Consider the following 13,472-nt stretch of genomic DNA (forward strand, 5'->3'; position numbering starts at 1 on the left):
TTACGATTAAGTTGTTGTTTGGAAAAATAATGATAATAGTAGTAGTAATAATAACTAACTAACTAACTGACTCAGTCTATGGTCTATGGAACCCGGAAATTCAATGTCGTGTTCACGAAAGCTCACCATTGACTTCTATCCTTCGCCAACCGAATCCAGTTTTTACTTTGTACTTCTATTTCTGCGAGATTCATCTCAATATTGTCCTCCCATCTAGACCTAGGTCTCCCTAATGGTCGTTTTCCGATTGGATGTCCAGTTAAAACTTTGAAAGTGTTTCTACTTTCTTCCATTCTGGCTATATGACCTGCCCACCTGAGCCTACTAGACTTGATGAATCTAACAACGTTTAGTAAATGACATAAACTGCACAGTAATAATAATAATAATGTTTCAAATACGTTTATTGGAAGCAAACAGCATTACAGCCACATGTGCCCCAAAGAAAGAAAAAAAAATGTTTTACAAGCATAGGGCGAATGCAAATAGAATTAACAACATACAACTGATTATACAGAAATAGATGAAATGTATAAAATATTAGTTCAGAAAAATAACATAAAAATATGAAATATCTGTTACAAACTGGGAAATACAAAAATAACAATAGTAAAAAAAAAAAAATAAGCATAATTAACATGCATACAGAAAAGGTATACCTTATAGGATAAGTATACAGTGTAAAATTCAAAAATAGATTGTTATTAACCATGTAGTTATAACAGCTTACAAAATATTGAAAGAAAAACAAATTCAAAAACACACTATGTAGCTGCTAAAACAATTTGAAAATAAACATTTCTAAGTTAAACACTTCAGGTAAAATACACTGATTCATAAGGCTAGTAATAATGACGAAAATAAAATAAGCATAAAAAAATACATATGAAACAAATAAAAAAAATCCATGACCATTTTTTTAAGTGCAGTATACGTAGTAAAGAAGGAATAATAATAATAATAATAATAATAATAATATGATGATGATGATGATGATGGTGATGAAGAAGAAGAAGAAGAAGAAAAAACGACGAAACCTTGTCTTTTGTAGTGGCGAGAAAGAAACTAATAAGAAGCTGGACCCATATCTCTATCAGTTATGAATAAACAGATTTTCCTTCTACTCTGGCAATCCATCTCATTTAACCCCTTCAGTGCGTAATTTTCAGATGCGAACCGCTGTAAAAAGTGTAGTTTTTTTTTAGAACTTTGGATGTTGATTCTAAATCTGTTTCAAAATCATTTACATTAAAATCACTAATTGATCTCTTCCTCGATGTCAGCATCGTTGAAATATCGTTTTGAAGCCATTACCGTGCTGTATGCTCTCAAACAAAACAAAGAATGAAAACTATATTTGACGAAGCCCAAACTCTATTTTAATTTCTTTCTTTTTTCGTCTTCTTCTTTTAATTAAGCAACAATTGAAACCAGCTGAGCGCAAACTCGCTAAATATTGTCGGGATAACATTACTCATACTATGGGCAAGTATATTCGCCATACGCAATACAAAAGAGCCATAGCAAAATGAAAGCGTATATATACGCCACCCACACTGAAGGAGTTAAAAGCGTAACAACACTAAAGTGTATATCTCTGTAAGGTCTCCAGATGTAGATTTTTGAATATTAGATTAGCGTAAAATTTAGAGATCTCCTACGAAAACTTTTGGGCTTGAATACTCAAGGTTTTTAATTTGAGGGTCCCACGGCTAGTTTTCAGAATTTATTTTTTTGAGTTTTTTTTTTTTTTTTTTTTTTTAATAACTGTAAATATCTCGCACAACAATTACTTAATTCAAATATCTTGCGCTGCCCATCTTGAATTTTCGAAGTTAATTTTAACTTTTCGTGTTAAAATTCTTTACAAAGACTCAAGTATAACTGTGTACTTTAATAAAACCATATATTTAACGTATATATATTTATATATTAAACATATACTTTATTTAACATGAATATAAACCATATATTTAAGATCTTAAAATATACTTCTTAATTATTACAATTATAATTAAAAGAATTTCTAAGTAAATTATCACTAGAAGGACCAAAGGTGTCATTTTGACCCCTGACGGAATTTAAAATATTGTAGTTTTAAGAATAATTATCTGTTGACCAAGATATGGCGTCACTTTTACTCGTTTGTTATAACATTTCCATAACTGAAATATTTATAGGCAATTATTTTTAATTTTCCCGAAAACTTAAGTTCTACTTGGAAGGACCAAAGGGGTCAATTTGACCCCTAGCGTTTTAAACAAAGTTATATGAATGAATAGTTTAAATATTTTCTGTCGCTGCTATTTTATGACTTTTTTCTTGCATACCGTGTGTTTTGTACGACGATGTTCTTCTGTGAAGTAAGAAATGCGCTGTGTTTAGATTATACGTAGTGGAGTAGTGGGTATTCTTTTTTGAGTGGTATTGCAATATAATATTATGGCGTCGTGTGGCAGAAAACACTCATACCTCAGGAAATCCTGGACGATTTACAAAACGCTGATGCGATGGACTCGGGTGGTGAAGATGAGCAGTGGACTCTAACTTTAACTGAGGACGATAGTGCTTCTAAAGAGAACAGTGTAGCTGATGAACATACAAGTTCTGATGGTGAAAGTGATTTTAGTGATATTTCAAGTGAAGAAGAAACTTCCAACCAACTTCCCAATGACGAAGTTGCTTCTGATCAGACAATATGGATAGTGATAGATGACAGTTCGGCAGGGTCTGGTAGAATCAAGAAACATAATGTAGTGCATTACAAGGTAGGTCTTACACCTTATGCCATGCGTAACGTAGAAGATACTGAGGTGGGTGCTTTTAGACTAATTATTGATGATGGGATTATTTTACATATAAAAATGTACTGAAACAGAAGCTCGTACCGTACTAAAAGATCCAAACTGGTCGATTTCTCTTGATGAATTAGATGACTTTGTAGGACTATTGTACATGCGTGGTGCAATGGGGATGAGAGGAATAAGTATAAAGTGCCTCTGGTCTAAGAAGTGAGGCTCAAATTACTATGGAATGCCAAGGTAGAGGTTTATGGAAATTATGCGATTTTTACGATTTGACTTGAAGTCCACTAGGGATGAAAGACACAAGACTGACAAATTGGTCCGTTTTCTGAAACATGGTATAGGTTTATTGAAAATTCGCAAAAGTGTTACGACCCGGATGTCTTTTGCACTGTTGACGAACAGCCATTTCCGATGAAAACGAGGTGTAGATTTATACAGTTTATGGATAACAAACCAGATAAGTATGGTGTGAAATTTTGTATGTTAGTTGAGGTGAAAAACAGATATATAGTGAACAGTTTTCCTTACGTGTTATGAAAGATGAGAAGAAAAAGAAACCAGAAACAATATTGTTCTACAACAAACTAAGGCAGCAAGCAGGAGATGACCTGTGCAGCTATTCTACAAAGTGTTGGATTTGGCCGCCATCAATGCCCATGTTTTGTGCAAATCTGCTACAGGGACGAAACTCTCTCGACATACATTCATTCTCAAATTAGCGGGAAAACTTTGCGAAGCGACAAGACAGAAACGGGTGCGGAACGAGCTAAATTCTGAAGAGTTGCCAGGTTCGATCCCAACCAAGAAACGAAAGAAGTGTCAGATAGGAAAATGTAAGGGCAATAAAACACAAGACATCTGCTTTCGCTGTGAAAGTTTGCCTGTGTCAAGAAATATGTTGTCTGCTCCATCTGCCCTGAATAAAGATACAGGATTCGTGATGGCACATATATATGTTGTTTTCAGGTAGGAAACTCAATAATATGACCGTTACATTGCTCCTGTACGAAAATTACAATTCCAGCCAGATAGTTGTTTCAAGCTGTTTTATTCCAAAAAATGAACATTCATACTTTCAGAAATAATAAAAATTGTCTCTCTCTATTCAAGAAAAATAGTTTCTTTAGTTATGCATATGATTCAAAATTACTTTAATTTCAATAAATATTCATTTAAGCAAGTTGCATTAATATTTACTTATTAAAACTTAGCAGGGGTCAAAATGACCCCTTCGGTCCTTCTAGTATAAGAAAAACCTTGGTCTTTCTAGTGTTATATGGAAATAATTACGAGTAGTTTATTTGCAAACAGTAAATAAGCTCAATTATATGTAACTCATTTATGCAAGAAGTTGGCCTTACGCAATATGGATTAAACGGCAACTCTTGCATGGTATAATTATTTAATCATATTCTTGAACTCTCTGAATGAAAATAACTTTCTGAATTATCTAGGTTTTTGGAAGCAAAATAAGAAATGCGATAAAACTATACCCACCTTGCAAACGGCCTAAAAACTCAGGTTATCAGTTATGTGCAAATTCTTATTGCTTGCCATTAATTAACTTACAACACACCTGTTGCAGTAATTTTACGACAACAGGGTTGACAGGGACCAGGTTTCTGTCAAAAATCTCCCATTTTACTGACTTGCATTAAATAGACGTTTTATATGGCAACACTGTATCAACTTTGTCACATTTTTGCACCAATGGATAAATGTTGATGCATACTGTACATATACACAGGGATTAACCCGCAAGAAATCAGTTTTCTGAAACTAAATATTGATTTTCTTCATTTTGTATTTCTTTTTTTTATTTTATACTTTTGGTACTTTCTTTCGTTACTACACAAAAACTTTACAAATTACAGCACTGGCCATGATGTTGAAAATATCTACGTAGAACACGCTTATATTTGTTTCAACTCTCAGGTCTTTATCAACAATTTTATGGTGCCGATTCCAATCCTGTAGTGAACTCTGTGCTCAGATACACTACTGTTTTTTCCACTGTTGAAACCCGTTTAAGTCTAGTGTTAATTGTGCGACAATTTTACCCCAACCTCAACACTCTAAGACGTACGACATCCTTCGTGAGGTATTTCTACCCCACACCTTGTCGTTTGGTGCTGGTATCAGTGCTCTTTTCCCAACTTTGTAAAACATTAACTACAGCATTTCACGAACACCCGACAATCCCGCTGTTTTCGAGACACTCATTTCTAGCTCTCTCACAATCACAGACTAGTCAATATTAAACTCTAATATGTCTTCGATCTTACCCATTCTACGCATAAGAATCACATTGAGTGATCAAGTGACATCCCTATCAGCGTCTGGTGAACGGTTTTGTTGCTCCCCGTGACTTTTACGTCATCCCAACTACTTCTTTTGAAAAGTAGCAAATGTGGAAAGTTCACGTACTGTAGAACTGAAGAATTGGCTGTTCATCTGAAGCAGAAAAAATGCACAATAAGTTGTATGTGCAAGAATGCACTGGCCTTGTTATTACACTTGGCAACGTCTGGAAGAAGGAACGCAAAACAATTAAAATGAACTGCACATGGTAGACAAAAAATGTAATAATTACTTGTTTCTTCTATTTCTTGAAACTGAAAAGAAAAAAAAACTTTTTGCTGTAGTCAGAAAACCGGGTTAGTTTAGTCAGTGTTCGAAGTGAAAATAAAAAAAACATTCGCAGTACTGTATGTTTTATTTCGATTTTGACTCAACATACCGCCTATCTAATTGTTGAAGTACAGTGAGGGTATTTTGCCTGAAATATTCCATTTCCATTTACATAATCACTGAAAATCATTGGAGAGTTTCTCTGTAGTTACGGAGGGAAGGGACATGGAGAGACTTTGATCTCCCGCCAATAACTCTCTGCACAAGAAAAAAAATCCCCTTATGTTGTATTATAGAGAATTATATACGAAAATGTTCAAAAACCGACTTTTTATATTAACAATTTAATGCGGGAAAACTCACGGACCCCCACTTGACTGGGGTATTCCAAACGCCGCGCCGGGAAGATTCACTCCCACAGCACAACCTCTACAGAACCCCTAACTCCGCCCATGCTCAAAACACATTTATATGCATTAAGGCAATGAGACACACACATACATAACAAAGAAACGAATCAATATGACACATGAAAACATAAAAAAAACACACTGCTGAATCAATATGACACATGAAAACATAAAAATAAACACACTGCTGAATCAATATGACACATGAAAATATAAAAATAAACACACTGCTGAATCAATATGACACATGAAAACATAAAAATAAACACACTGCTGAATCAATATGACACATGAAAACATAAAAATAAACACACTGCTGAACAAGACTGCACTTATTTAATATAAAAACACATTTACATGTGACGTTTCGATGCGACGTGTCACGTGTAAATGTGTTTTTATATTAAATAAGTGCAGCCTTGTTCAGCAGTGTGTTTATTTTTCTGATTTTATTCGCAAGACGTATGACTATGTCGGTGTTGTCAACTTAGAAATTATTTCTTAGTCGTCAACTACTGTGTATAAAAATGAATTTATTAAAGGTATTTTAGCATCTAGTCTCCAGTGACAGTATGTCTTGATCACTGAAAAACCAGGGGCGTTATGCCTTTATAGCAAAAAATATATAAATGAAATAAAAAAATAAAAACAGAGGCGGTATGGCATACCAACGCATACGGTCTCCCTTCGACCACTGAGTTTAGTACCTTAAATGATGATAGAAAAATGGATATTAAAACCGGGTGGTCATAGACGGGTGTAAACGTGTTAAAATCACGTAATTCTAATGTTACATAATCTTCGCACATTTCACAACTGCAGCGAATTCCAACCTCGCTCGTGGATCGGAGTCCTTGTTTACACTGGGTACTGTTCTACACGAATTCTATTTCTGGGTTTTTGGCATCTGTGGTCATGTTAACCCCCTCACGTATGAGAGATAGTGCCCCTTGACTATCACACTACTCATGGATGTGTGAAAGAAAAAATTTGATGGGAAAGGAAGTGCCTGGGATATTTATGTTAGGTACTGCCCTGGCATTTATCTGGTGCAATTAAGAAAAAGCCATGAAAATCTTACACAAGATAGCTGGTCTGACAAGACTTTTACATCTTTCCGATCGTATGTCCTCAACGAGAATCGAACACGGGACCTTTCGCACCAAAGGACAAAGTATTAGCGACTACACTGTGAGTAGGGATGTTCACTAGTCGAGTTAAAACTCGACTCGACTCGAATTCGACTAGAGTTTCCAGTCGATTCAAAGCTAATTCTCTCAAGCCGAGCCTAGTCACTGTTTCTGAGGTGGAGTTTCGAGTTGGAGTTTCGAGTTTGATAAATGGCTCGCCCGCTCAGCTCGTTTTAACACGTTTTGAAATCATGGCCTCATTCGACTGGAAATTGAAATCTATGAGAAATGTAAGCAGTAATATGGAATACTTTTAGTGTTGCTCAAGACATGGGACACTACTCGCATTTCGTCTCGTCTCGATAACGATACGATAATAGGTTTTATAACGAGACAGTATCAGATGTAGTGGGAACAAATATAAGTATATACTGTAACCATCAAGGCTGAGACCTTCACAGTCGAATTTTTGAGTCCAAGCAGAAGTCCTACCCGGGTAGTGATGTTAACTGTCTCGACTCGCTTCAACTGAACGAACAGCTCGAGCCCGCTCGGTTAAAATGAGCTATCGGATAGGCTGAATTGAGCTGATTTCTTCAATCGGTTCGGTTGAAGGAGCCATCGACTCTGTTCAGCTGAGCTATCGGCTCAAACTTGCTCCGTTGAAACGAATTCATCAGCTCGAGCCAGCTCCGTTGAAACGAATTCTTCGGCTCAATTCGACTCGGCTCATCTGAACCGATGCACAGTGGAGTATTATGGCCATAAACCTGGCCAAAAAGGCAAATTTTAAAATCCGTCACATAGATGTGAAAAACACTCCCGCGCCAAGGGAGCATATCTTTGAGTCACACAATGATCATTTCCGGTGCCTGAGTCACTCCTGGTGTGTCACAACCCTACTTGATGTTTGGCTATCAGTCTGCCGGGTGTGTGTTTCACAAGTTCATACTTTTCGTATTCGATCAGTTTATAGTTTTCTGTGAGACTGTATATAAGAGGATCAACTTCGTACTTTTCTCGGATGTAACGGAATGTAAGAGCTTTTGATTTATGTACGTGTATTTGCATTACTATTATTCCTTTTATTTTTTCTATTCGTCTAAACATAGAATACTTGTTTTACTATAAATTTTTCCAGAACATTTATTACCAAAGTGATTCTAACACTGTGTCAAGCTTTGTCAAGCTTTATCCCATTGATATTCTGAATCAGTGGTATACTACTTACTTGAATCAAAAATAAAATTTCCCGCAACCAGTTGCTTTTTCCTTATATTTATACTTTTGTAACATGATGCAGATAGATTTTCAGTAAATCGAAGTGATAATTACTGCCCATAATGAAGTTGAAACACAAAAATCTAATTACAGTGAAACCTCTACTACCGGACACCTCTATAAAGCGGACACCTCCCTTAACGGACATATTTTGTATTCCCCAAACACTGGAATAGGAAAAAGCGTATTGACAAACCTCTCTAAAGCGGACACTCTCTAGTACGGACACGGACAGTCTTTTCTGTCTTTTATAGGTATTATTTACCTCCGTATTACGGACACTTTCTCTACAAATAAGTTGAAAAGTGTAGTAAAAATACATTTTTAGTAATTCATACATGTATCACCAAGGAAGCATTGTGACAACATTTTGCCCCCCCAACTGTCTGCTCAGCAACCCAGACGAAGCGTCTCTGTTTAACAACACTCTTATGTCCTGTGCTTGCATTCCACTCCCACCCAAGCTGTTTTAGACACAAAAGTGATTGACAGTTGCCCGCCGTTAGGGATGACACATTATGCTACTGTCCCGTTGGAGTCTCTAACCAACCAGAAGACAAGTTTAGTACTTTTTGCCCTCAGGTATGTATATTGTCTCAAAAAGAACACTTCAGGACTCCAATTACCCCACAAATTAAAGCGCCATACTGAAAACGAAGGAAGTACTGATAAGTGTAAAGTGCAAAGAACTATAATATGTTATTTCCACGTTGTGCCTCGAACATAGAGTATTGGATGACAGAGAATAATGCATATAATATTCGTAAATACGTGATTCCTGCAAAAATATTTTTTCTAATTGTATATTATCTTGCTCACTAATTTACATAAAAAATACTGAAACCTCTTGAAGGCGGACACCTCTCTATAGCGGACAATTTTTGATTCCCCGCGGCTGTCCGCTTTAGAGAGGTTTCACTGTATTATACTGTATGTACGTGCGTAAAAGGGGTGAATATAAATAACAGAATTGTAAAACATTGATTTTGTAAATATATACACACGTATTTATATACAAAATATATACATATGAGCCAGAAATGCACAGAAACGAAACCCTTTAGCCGTCATTTTAATATACTTTCACATAAAATATATTTAATAAGTATAAAACATTATTATCGTTATATATTGTTTTTATTTTTTTAATTTTTTTATGATTCTGAAGATGGAGAAAGAGTTTAAAAGGCGAGAACTCTACGAGTTAGTTAAGGGATGCGAAATCAGAGCTATTGAACAAAAGTTACTATACATGGAAAACAGAGTAGCAGAAATGACAAAATGTCCCGAAGCTCAAAGAAGTGCCCTGAAACGGTCTCTCCGATATTTTAATACCCAATTTAAACAAAGATGGTCACAGTCACAACAAGGAGGAAAGATTTTTGCAGCAGAATGAAGATTGGTTGGCGGGTGGTGTAAAGGTGCCAACATTTTCATCTATAGTTCCAGGCCGCCCTGAAAAGGAATTTCAAGAGTCCAGCGAAAGGAGTAAACGGAGGAAAACTGAAGAGTTGAGACAGCAGACTACCCCTGAAGAATTAACATTCGCTGCTTCCATGAACCTGAGGGCTGCAGGTAATCCTGATGAAGCAGATTTGTTTAAACAAATCCCGGAAACCCCAACTAGGGCTTCTAAATTAAAAAGGATATTAGGAAGTTCCGAGCATATTGAAACAAAGAAACATACACCTACTGAGGCATTAGGCATTTTGATAGATGCAGAATTAATCAAACATCAGTATGAAGTCATACGGGATGCAAATAAAAAGATATATCCCTGCTATTCATTGGTAAAGGAGGCTAAAAAGCAGTGCTATCCACCCGAGGATTCAATTACCGTTACCGAATCACTCTCTGAAGTTAACTGCAGGCATTGCTAGATCACACAACCTCCCGATTATGTAAGTATCTGAAGGAAGCATTGGAACATGTCTCTGTTGAAGAGAAACACAACTTAGAATTGGCCTCAAAATGGGGATGTGATGGGTCACAGCATTCACAATTTAAGTAAAAGTTCCAGAATTTGAGTGAAAGTGATGCAAATATTTTCCAGAGTTCGTTTGTTTCCCTTAAACTGATGGCAAACGTAAAGGATAAGAAAAAAGTTATTTGGCAGAACCCAACCCCTTTTTCCACTAGGTTGTGCAGACCGATACGTATACGATTTGTACATGAAAGTACAGACATAACAGTAGAAGAGATCAAGTATGTTTAAGACCAAATAAAAGCGTTAAAGAACACTGAAGTTCAGTTAGGTGACAACCCAGCTATCATCAAATACACGCTTTTACTTACAATGTTTGACGGAAAAGTGTGTAACTCGGCACCAGAAACAACGTCAACTGCAAGGTGTTATATCTGTTGGTTGACGTCAAAAGATTTTAATAACCTTGAAAAACGTGGTGCTGTAAACCCTGAAAATTTGAAATTTGGTCTTTCAACCCTCTACACCAGGATTAGATTCCTCGAGTCAGTTCTCCATTTATCATACAAACTGAACATCAAGAAGTGGCAAGCGAGAAGTCCGGAAGAGAAGAAGAATGTTAGTGAAAGAAAAAAGGAAATCTAGATGAAATGTAAGGAAGAATTAGGACTCCTAGTTGATGTACCTAAACAGGGATTTGGTAGCACCAATGACGGATACACTGCCAGACGTTATTTACTGATCCAGCTACAGCCTCACAAATCACAGGAATACACTTAGATTTGATCACCAGACTGAAAGCCATCCTGGAAACAATAACAAGTGGTCACCACATTGATGAGAAAAGGTTTGAAGAATATACGTATGCAACAGCCAACTTATACGTAGAGCATTATGGATGGCACCCCATGACACTGACATTACATAAGGTCTTAGTGCATGGAGCGACTGTAATAAGACATGCAATAGTACCGATAGGACAACTCTCCGAGGAAGCCGATGAGGCCAGAAACAAACATTTCCGGATGTACAGTAGTAAATTTTCAAGGAAATTTAACAGAACAGTATGCAACCGAGATGTCCTCAATCGGCTTGTATTAACTAGTGACCCCTTCATGAGCTGCTCCAGGAAGACATCCAGGAAGAAGAGTAAACCATTCAGTAGTGAGACACTTGCACTTCTTCTACCAGAACCAGCTGAAGGGAGCTCCTCTCGGAGTTTAGAAGAAGAAAGTGATGAGGAAGTTGAAAGTGATGAGGACATCTAAACTTATATTTTTATATGTCCCAAAGAACTGTATTTATATGTAAATATAGACATCTCTACACTTTTTATGGTTATAGGTATATGTACAGGTTTGTTTGTTTGTCGTTTTTGTTTACAAATTACTTCTCAAGTTCTTCAAGCCAATTAAGTTTACTAGATTTAATATCGTTAATTTCCAGTTCCGATTTGCAAAAGTTATTCAAATGTCATTTCGTACAACAGAATATTTCTTTAAAACACATTTTGTATGTATTTAATTAATCATGTGTACGTTATTTTAATTAATAAATAATATCTTATTTTTGATGCGAAAAGATTCCATTATTTCCACTAGCACCCATTTTCTAATTAAATAAGAGTGTATGTTGATTCAATAATGTATGTTTTCATGTCCAACTTTACAAATTCTTAGCTTCTTAAGAATATATTATTTATCACCACTTTCAATTATAGTATTGAGTATTTATAATGTGTAAACTGTTTTTTTTACTCAAATATAACCTTTTTATTCAAAACTAACACTGCAATATCACAGCAAAGAGTTTTGGCCAGGTTTTCATCGCAAATACTCCACTGTGCGATGGCTAGAATCGGCTCCGTTGGAGTGAGCCATCACCTCGGTTGGGCTCGACTCAGGTGATCCATCGGCTCGAGACGGCTCGGTTGGGTGAGCTGTTGGCTCGGATCACTTCTCGGTTTGGTTCGATACTGAATGAGCTGTGATCAGAGCCACTCGAGCCATTGACAACCCTAAACCCGAGCCGAGCAGTTTTGTACATGTTTGACAGGCGCCGTATAACTTTTAACAATTTTGGACTCGAGCCCTAATACTTGCTTCTCCGGAACTCAAACCCAGAACCTCGTGAACGATGTCCTTGCATTCTGAAGACTTCTCGACAACCGAGATCGGCAGTCAACTAGTTTTTAGTATTCAGATACAAACCGCCTATCTTTCATGGTTATACACGGTGTTCTTATAATAATAATAATAATAATAATAATAATAATAATAATTATTATTATTATTATTATTATTATTATTATTATTATTACAAGTCAGTAGTAGCAGTATCATTGATAATTATATTTTCTATGTAGGATACTTGAAGAGAGTACTTAAAATTACACAAAGGGTTTAGCTCGATTTGGCTCGTTTTAGTTCGACTCGATTCGAAACTCGACCCAAATTCGAGTCAAGTTTCGAGTCGAGTTGGAGGAAATTTTTCGAACCGAGTTCCGGAGTCGAGCTCAAAGATGTATGTTTCGAGTTGAGTCGAGTTTCAAAGACCACTCGCTCAAACTCGCTCGTGCCCATCTTTAGCTATGAGGGGCCATTAGGCACTGTTCTAAATAACTGCAAGGGATCCTGATGAACATACAAACTTAAACAAACAACTGCTGTTATTTCAATTACCTCAATACAATACTTTTCCATGTGTACCAATTTTAGTATCTACAACCCATTTAATCCTGACTTCATTGTCTGAGCTTTAGTAGCCGTACTAAGCTTAAAGGAAAATATAGCTATCTTAGAGATGTCCAGGTTCTTTGCGTGGAGACAATAAGATTTACTTCATTGCTACATTTATAGCGAAGGAATTGTGAAACATTGACATCTTAAGATGATAATTAAAGCTCACTGCTTTTGTGACCTTCTAGGGTAAATACTAAAGTACGTTGGAACACGAATTTAATTATTTTAAAAGTGTAGTTTAAATACGCAATTTGAAGTCTCTAAGCTTATGGTATTTTTACTGTTAGTTATGGAAATCTTATTATAAGTCATATGTTTTCCCGGGGCCGTGGTGGCTCACTGGTAGAGCGTTCACCTCTGGTGCTTGGGGTCCCGGGTTCGATTCCAGCCCCCCCCCAAGTGAACTTTGTGGTGGACAAACACCGTGTGCGTGGATTTTCTCCGGGTTCACCCGTTTCCTCCCACTTTCTTCATTCCACCATTTCACTCATTCCTCATTATCACCGTCTCCTTTAGCCTAACCGGCATAACCGTGGGACGTTAAACTT

The sequence above is a fragment of the Thermobia domestica genome, chromosome 17, assembly GCF_964235325.1.
Source record: "Thermobia domestica chromosome 17, izTheDome1.hap1.1, whole genome shotgun sequence".
Taxonomy (NCBI): Eukaryota; Metazoa; Arthropoda; class Insecta; order Zygentoma; family Lepismatidae; genus Thermobia; species Thermobia domestica.